An 8807-nucleotide genomic window follows, 5' to 3' on the forward strand; every position below is an offset into this window, starting at 1 on the left:
CTGAATGCTGTGGCAGAAATCTTAATCTCCTAGGTCTGTGATCTTCCTCGCATTCAGTCTGCTGCCTTTAAGAGCACAGCTGTCAAGTCTCTGAGTCTTCAGGCTTTATGTACAGTAGAAATCTCACTCTTTCATTGGAGAGACACTATCCGTTGAGCCATTGAGTTTATTCCAATAAGGAACCATATAGGTTTTTTAAAACCTCTAAAACCTCTAAAACCTTTCTAAAAAGGTTTCACTTAGAACTCTTATAGACCCCACTGAGTGAGTTTTTATTGTATTTTTCAAGGCGATTCATCTCTTAGAGACTCACTCATTTGAATCAGATTTGACATGTATACACACTAAAGCATGTAGCAGTTGTCAGACTCTGAAGCTGTCCTGGTCTACAGAGATTGAACATCTCCATATGAACCCTGTTGGTTTGTCCACTACCTCGTAGAATGACAGCTGCATGCAAGAATGTGTTGTGTTATGGACACATAACACACCATTGGTATTGTATTGTGTTTTGGACAACAAGCAGGATACAGGGTGTGTTAAAGTGGCCTGGTGACTGACTGACCTGTTTTGTTCAGTCTGAGGCCGCCATCTTCATCATCCGGTGGGATGATGAAAATGGCATTTAAAAGCACTTGCTATTATCAGTAAATTATCTATTCTATTCTATCTATTCAAAGTTTCTCTGTAGTTAGCCCCTCCACTTAGACGTGGTAACCATGGGAATCGGTGTGAAACTGTGTCTCCTGTGGTATTCAAAAGCGGCTGGGAAAAGGAGCAAAATTAAGGAAAATGGAACTTATTATACCGTAACCACATCTCGCTCGTCTCAAGTGTAAGACACATTATCAGTGTGCTGAATACTGGGAAAGAGAGGTGAAGAGTGTGAACGAATGATGAGTGCATGTAAGAACAGAACAGGTTGTCTATGCTTGCACTGCATGGACTTCATCTGGACAGTGAGACACAATCTGTACGGGAGGCTTTTGCTCTTTATGCTCGAGTGCTATCACCGAGAATTATTTGTTCTTTTTTATGTTTAGAGTATTCTTAGTATCCCATGTGTGAGCTGAACCTGGAGAATAGTGTGTGTAAATTGCAAGTTTGGAAACCCAAATCCATCCAGATTTTGCCTGTCTATGGGTCTTTGTGGTTGCTTTAGGAGAATGGGCGGTGGGGTGAGGATTCAGTTTAGTAAATGACCCGAGACAATGCTTACAGTAAGAAACTCTGAAACTCTCAGTCCTTCTTTTAGCTTCCTCCTCTAAGAGTCCTGATATTTCTGGTAACTTACTCAGACATCTCCAAGAGTTATCCACCGGTCCTATGCTTACAGACCCCTGTAGGTCCCAGTGGCTCTGCGCACCCCCTAAACTTCTGATCGAGCTTCACACGATCAGCCCCAAGCCTCTTTTGTCTCAGTCCTAGTCGTAGAGAAAGCAGTAATATGAGAAGGCTGCAGGGCATGTAGCAAAACACTGCATGTTCAAGAAGAAGCGAGTACCTGCCAGGGCACGCGAGCGAACATAGCGAGTTCTTTTACCTCCACAGCATGACACATGCATCAAGACCACAGAGGAATTTAGAATACATCTGTAGCCATTGTAGAATGAAATCGGATCAGACTGTTTCTTATGACTATGAATCTTTGCGCCTGTCTGTCCCTCTGTCTGCCTGGAGATTGGAGAGGAGAGGAGAGTTTGAGGTCATCGAGCTTGCCTGCTTACCTTGACTCAAAGGTGAAGCTACCAAACCCTAACCCTAGGGCCAGTCCTTAGGAGAGAGCAGATTTGTTCCGCTGATCCTAAGAAGACGGCTGTGCTGTGCTACAGTGTTGACTCGAAGGTAAAACAGACTGTTTTAGATGTCAGTCAGTTGCATTTATCATATTATTTGCCTACCGTTCTACCATGAACTGCGGTGTGCGTGCACACACATGAGCATAGATGCATGCATTTCACTGGCTACAGACTTAAGATCAAATGTAAAAAGCTTTTACAACTGAACAATGTCAGCGTGTAAAAATGACTTTCAATCATAATGATGTAATCAGTCATAAAATGAAGATGTGCTTTCCCCCTTTAAACCTTATCATTTCCTACCAACATTATTCCAGAACAGTATTCCGTTCTGGAATAATAAAATGTAATGAATGTTCTGGAGAATCCACGCTCCGCCTCACAGGGTGCAGAGGGTCCTTGAAACACCCAGGGAAGTGAAAAAAAATTATCACCATGGCACCCACAGCATGGTAGCCATGTGATCTTCCTGTCTGATTTACATGTTGCCTTTTCTATTAGATCTCCTCCCCCCCTCCCCAAGTCTCTGTGAGGCTCTTTAATTTTCAAGGGATGGTTGGGGGGCGGGGGGGCAGTGTGTGTCGCCAGCCCTCTGTAGGAACCAATCAGAGCGCTCTGTTCGTGTTCTTCCCGCTGCCGGCTCGCTGTGATGGGCTATGGCTGAGCCACTCAGCAATCAGTCGCCACGGGGACCGCGCGCAGAGTACGCTCGCTGTGCCAGGGCCAGCCCACTTCTATTGTTGGCCCCGTGTAGCGTTAGCAGACGCTTGCTGGTGATTTTTACCCCCCACCCCCTCTGCCTACACTGCCCGCATCTTGCTTCCTAGCCCTGCCTCCAACATAAGGGTGGTGTGCTGGGGTAATTAGGTGTTATTTTTAAATAAACTGTGAAATGAAGGCTTTCATCTTGATATTTTCCATTAAAAAGACTGGAGGATTTGAGCTAGCTCAGCAGTGTTAGAAACCGGACCAGTGCATGCTAGTCTCTCTTTCCCCTATTGATGATGAGCAAAGAATGGCTGTGCAGAGGCTTCCTGTTTTCAGGAATTTTCGCAGTGTTAGCTAGCGACCGGAGCTAGCCGAAGAGCATGATATAATGAAACCAAATCATGTTGATGGAACTGTGCATCCAGTGCAGACATTCAGAGACATTTAATGAGCTGCACATAGATGGCAAATGCTTAGTATTCTCATTCAGTAGTGTGTGTGTCCATAACTGTTTCTCTAAACTGATTGTACGGACGACCATACAATTATGTGTGCATGAAATGCACCCATGCCCTGGGTAGCCATTGTTTGGCAATCGCCTGAAGTAGATGAATGAAGAGGGTGGAGCGATCAGGGTGGAAACATGTCATCCAGAGGCCAGTGCTGTCTTTAAATCAGGACACTGCGCTGACAAGGAAAGAAAAGAGAAAAAAGAAAAAAGAGAGAAGGGAGAAAATCTCTCGCCTCGGGTGTAGGAAGGCCTGTGATTAGCGCCATTGTTGGAGCTCCTCAGAGCTTCATTTGAGCCGAAGAATACGCCCTAATGAGTCTATCCAGGCTTGGCAGAAGTTTGTATGGAGCCTGCTGGAAGTTCAGGTGACCTGCAGTGCAGTGTAGAGAAGTGACTCTGCATATGGCTCACATGGGCGGGATACTTATCTCACAGGTAGTGTGTGTGTATGTAAGTGTGTGTGTGTGTGGGAGAGAGGGGTACACACATTTTCTGGTGCCTGTGCACAGATGAGGTTGTTGCAGTGCAGTGGTGGTCTGGTGCTGCTGCTGCTCCTCTGTAGGCAGGGAGCAGGGAGGTCAGTGGTGTGGGTTAGCAAATGCAGTACACTGTCAATGCATGGACAGGAATGGGATCACATAAAATGCATCTTCCAGGAAGGGGTTTTAAAGATCACAGCTATGGAGATTGTTTTGCAAACATATTGATTCTGGCTTTATCGGCTACACTTACAAGTCATTACCTGGTTTTGTCATTACTTGGCACTAGATTAATGTTAGAGCATGTTGTTAGTGTTTTCATTGCTGTTGGAACAGTTGTTATTCTGGCCATTGAATCGGAACCAGGTCCAGTTTGTTCTGATGATGTGTGTGTGAATTTGCACATCAGAGTTCATTTGTATGTGTGTGTGTGGTGGTGGTAGGTGGTAACCATCATGAATTGTGGATATACTAAATATGAAACCATCAATATGGAGATAGATGGATAAACTGTCTACTTATGGGCAACAGTGGGGGAAAAGCCGGGTACGTCATCAATGAAATAGTATCAGATAAATCCCTGATGTGATGGCAAAGAGGACCCAAGTGCTCACTGTTTATTCTTTTGGACACTCAGCATCGTCTGTGGCCATTTTGTTCGTCACAGCACCTACAATTCAATACAAATGTGATGTACAAATAAAAGCACAAAAACAAAATAATGATATCAGTGCCGCTGTCAGGAGCTTATGGAGCGGACGCCCTGTGTACTGATGGTGGGAGAGACGGAGGACAAGAAGAGACGCATGTGGCAGTGAGAGAATGGAGGAAAGAAAGGCACTGAGTCAGGGAACACAGCTTTCTGTGTGTGTGTGTGTGTGTGTGTGTGTGTGTGTGTGTGTGTGTGTGTGTGTGTGTGTGTGTGTGTGTGTGTGAGGGGGTGTGAGGGGGTGTGTGTGTGTGTGTGTGTGTGTGTGTGTGAGGGGGTGTGGGTGTGTGTGTGTGTGTGTGTGTTGGGGGGAGTTACCCTGTGTCTGGGCTGTATAGGATATGCTGAATTAAAGCAGACAAAAGTATGCAAATATTGTTGGTCTATTCTTACTGGCTTTGTGTGAGACGTTGACAGGGTTTCAGAAGGGGGGAAAAGCAGAATGAAATAAGAAAGAAAAACAGAAAGAAGGAGTGCGCGTTGCCATCTGCGTTGCTAACCTTGGGAAACTGTACCGTGATTAGCATGAGAATAATTGATACATCAAATTGGCTTTGCAGAGAGAAGCCTGAATGTCTAACAAAAGGCCCAGACAATTACTTATGAATTTCACATACTTAAAAATATACATTTAATCCAAAAATGTTGTAGTGAAAAATCAAACATATATTTTTATTATTTTTCTGAAGCTTGTTTTTTCTTCTTACTTTGAAAATTGTTTGCTGGACGTGGTATTGGGATTCTGCCTTGCCATGTGCATATGGAATTGTAGGTTTAAGGTAAGCAACATACAGCATATATATTCGATCAAATATATGATTAATCAATTAATCAATTTTTTTTATATTTATAATTCATCCTTAAGCAAAACAGATGGTAGGATAAGTCAATGCAGGCAGAACCGTGTGGTTAGAAGACTTAGCTGTCATTCTGTTTGGATCAGACTGTTTTGTCAGAGCTTCCTGACCTTAAACATCAGACTGGTTCAATTATAGGACAAGGCGGAAGTGAAGTGGCACCCTGAGAGCGGTTCACCCAAAATTAGGAGACATCTTCACACAGTAATTATGCACCCTGATTACACCGAACCAAAAGCAGATTATTTCTGAGGTCTGTGCAGGCAGTGTGTGGATCAATGAAGAAATAAAATCCTGTTAGTATTCATTCCTATTCATCTTTAAAGATATTGGGAGTGATGGGGCTCGTCGATACCCACTCAGTCACATGAGAGGCTTTCCATCTAAATGGATCCAGACCTGAATAGTGTCATCAAGCCTCAGCTGCCGCCAGGAAGTGACTTAAAGTTCAGAGAGAACGTGGATGTGTATTTGTGTATCAGCCTGCGTGACGCTATGAGTTACCTTGACATTACCAATGTCCTACACATTTCTTCACTCATATGACTTTATCAGGATAGAGGGCCAGCTGGCCTTTGCTAGTGTGAATATTACTCCAAATGCTAGCACATGTTTCTATACGCTAGTGCTTGCAGTATTTCCTATTGTATGCTTCTAATTACTGACATGTCACGGCAGGTGTTGAGATCAGAGTAGGCTCACGAGTCTATAAGGGCAGTGAATGCAGTGAATATGGATCAAATGGAACAAGTGCAACTCAGTCACTATAAACACAGAGAGGTAGACTCTTATAAGTTATGAGACTCTCAGCTTCTGCCAGTTATGTGGCTATTAGGGCTGTTATGAGTTTCTGCTTCACAGCCATGCTAACCACAGTGTTTGTACTTTCTGGTTGTGTCTCTGACATGTCAACGTGGTCAAAACCTAGTACAGACGAGATCAGTTGTCTGTATGATCTGTGTGTGTGTGCGTGTGTGTGCGTGTGCGTGCGTGTGTGTGCGTGTGTGTGTGTGTGTGTGTGTGTGTGTGTGTGTGTGTGTGTGTGTGTGTGTGTGTGTGTGTGTGTGTGTGTGTGTGTGTGTGTGTGTGTGTGTGTGTGTGTGTGTGTGTGTGTGTGTGTCTGCGTGTTTGCTCTCTCTCTTCCTGGCTGTTTTCTGGCCTAATTTGATATCCTATTGATGTCTGTGTGTGTGTGTGTGTGTGTGTGTGTGTGTGTGTGTGTGTGTGTGTGTGTGTGTGTGTGTGTGTGTGTGTGTGTGTGTGTGTGTGTGTGTGTGTGTGTGTGTGTGTGTGTGTGTGTGTGCATATATTGTGCATGTGTATGTGCTCATATATTCCTTCCAGACGAGTATAGTTTAAAATAAAGCACATCCCCATCAGACATGTATCTAACAGCACTGACATCCTTTCTGTGTTTTCCAGGACAAGGATGCCTGCAGGGGACTGGAGAGCCGAAGAGGAGAGAGGACAGGGAGATGTTTAAAGAGAGGTATGAAGGGAACCTTCCTGAAAGACAAACCAATGGCCAGAGGGACATATGCAATGAAATCTTTACAATAAAAAAACAGAATTGGAGAAATAACTCATAATAATCAAAATAGCTGGTAATAACATGTCAGAGGTAATATTTTGATTAAACACACATAGAGAGAAACACACAAACAGGAACACACACACACATCCACACAATAATGTCTGTTGACCATGTGTAAATATGAGTTAAATATTATCATAAAAGTGTCATGGTACCATCATAAAGACAGTTTGAATATCTTAATGTCTGCCTAGCTGTGTACATTAGTGTGCATGTGAAACATTCAGGTTCTTGTGGAATACAGAAAATAAGTCTTTATTACATTTTTTCATTCTGTCTTCCTTTCTTCCTTTCTTTGTTCTGCAGTGGGAGTCACACGGAAGGTGGCGTGTGCAAAAAAAGACTGTGAGTCATGTGACCGTAATCATCCCAGCATGGCGTCCCTGAGACACAAGGACGTTTAACTTGAGGGGCACGAGGCTCACTGTGTTTTATGTAAAGTCTTTAAAATGTCTTGAACGCAATGTTTTTTATCAAACATGCTTTGTGGCTGTAAAAATCTAGAAACAATCTGTGACTGCTGTGTTTCAATCTGGGAATAAATATAACGACTTCTACAAAAACACCTGTCTGTCTCATTTATATAATCCAAATATAGTAGCATTCATGTTGCATGATAAGTGTGTTTTTTCCACTTGATTCAAACAGGATGAAGTCCAGTGTACAGTGAGCTTATGGTACAATATGCAGTGAACTAAGCAGGGCCAGCTGACTCCTCTGGTACCTCCAGAAGGATGCTGATTAGTAGAATCAGGATGGCTGGTACCTCGGCAACTCAGAAGTCAGAATTCCGACCTGGATTGTAGCTCTTTAGTGGGATTCCGTCTCCGAACTCTGACGAGGTTGCTCAGGACTCTTAAGGGTCCACCTGCACACAATATTCAGAATGTTCTAAAATGAACATTTCATATAATATCTGTGATGGTTTCAGACACATCGAATTGTCAGATTTTTTTTTATCCACCATTGTTAATGAATGCATTCGTTTAATGTAATGTTGAAAACCCACTCACTGAGGGTTAATGTCTAGATTTCCATATTGCTGGTTATGTCCATATCCAGTGCAGAGATTGAGAAAAGTACTTCACTGGTGTCAGTTACACTTACACGTTATGTAATGGAGAAGAATCCTGCAGTCACTCAATGGAAGACCATACACCATCACTCACTGGCACAGCAGGCAATGCAAGCAACCCCATTCTGCCTGAACCGTTGAACAGTCACAGAACGGAAGGCATCCAGATGTCTAGGAACTTTGGAACATTTCTGACCAGGATCTGGTGCAGACCTGCCAGACGGCTCCAAACAGCAGTAAAGCAGCCCATACAGTAGTCCCAGAGAGCAGCCAAATCTGGACCAGATCTGCACAAAACAACACATTACAACGCAACACATCACAACGCAACACATCGCAACGCAACGCAACACTTCACAACACAACACAGTGCAGCTGCCACTTCCTCTATTTCTCCCACCACTGACTCAGTTAATGTACATATGACCATCACCCGCTAAGAACACGCACATAGCTGGCTCTGATCAAACGCAACTCCAACACACACATCAGCATCTACTGAATCAAAACACACACACACACACACACACCAGCATCTACTGAGTCAACACACACACGCACACACACACACACACACCAGCACCTACTGAATCAACAAACACACACTCCGGCACTTACTGAATCACACACACACACACACACACACACACACACACACACACACACACACACACCAGCACCTACTGAATCAATACACACACACCGTGAGTCAGTGCCTGTGTAAGAAAGTGTAAGCAAATAGTACTGAGGATACAATAGTTGACTTGAATGTTTTAAATAAAGACAGTGGGGAAAAAATACCTGTCTGTGTTGCTGGTGTTCATTCCAAGTGCTCTTGATTGGGTGGAATGTCTTTGAGCACAGAGTGATCCTCCAGAACTCAAGGCTGGTCTTTAAAGTGTTTACAGTCCTTAAGACACTGGACCTTGCTGGTACACTTATGAGTATCACAGGAGATGTCAGACATCCAAAGAGATTGAGAAGAGATGTAAAAAGATTTACACATTCATGTTCACATCCTGAGCCCTCGCTCCTCTCCTCCCCTCTTCTCTTCTGTCCTCTCCTCTTTTCTCCC

At 43.7% G+C, this 8807-nt stretch overlaps 1 long non-coding RNA gene across 1 annotated transcript in view; it reads left to right on the plus strand.

Annotated features, from left to right (window-relative positions):
• The window catches only part of LOC116222898, a 21199-nt gene extending 13979 nt beyond the window's left edge, over positions 1–7220 (plus strand). Inside the window, exons 3-4 of the long non-coding RNA XR_004164818.1 lie at positions 6486–6552; positions 6964–7220. This is a non-coding gene — a long non-coding RNA (uncharacterized LOC116222898). The remainder of the gene's footprint in view (positions 1–6485; positions 6553–6963) is intronic.
• Positions 7221–8807: the final 1587 nt, after the last annotated feature.

The sequence above is a fragment of the Clupea harengus genome, chromosome 12, assembly GCF_900700415.2.
Source record: "Clupea harengus chromosome 12, Ch_v2.0.2, whole genome shotgun sequence".
NCBI classification, from domain to species: Eukaryota; Metazoa; Chordata; class Actinopteri; order Clupeiformes; family Clupeidae; genus Clupea; species Clupea harengus.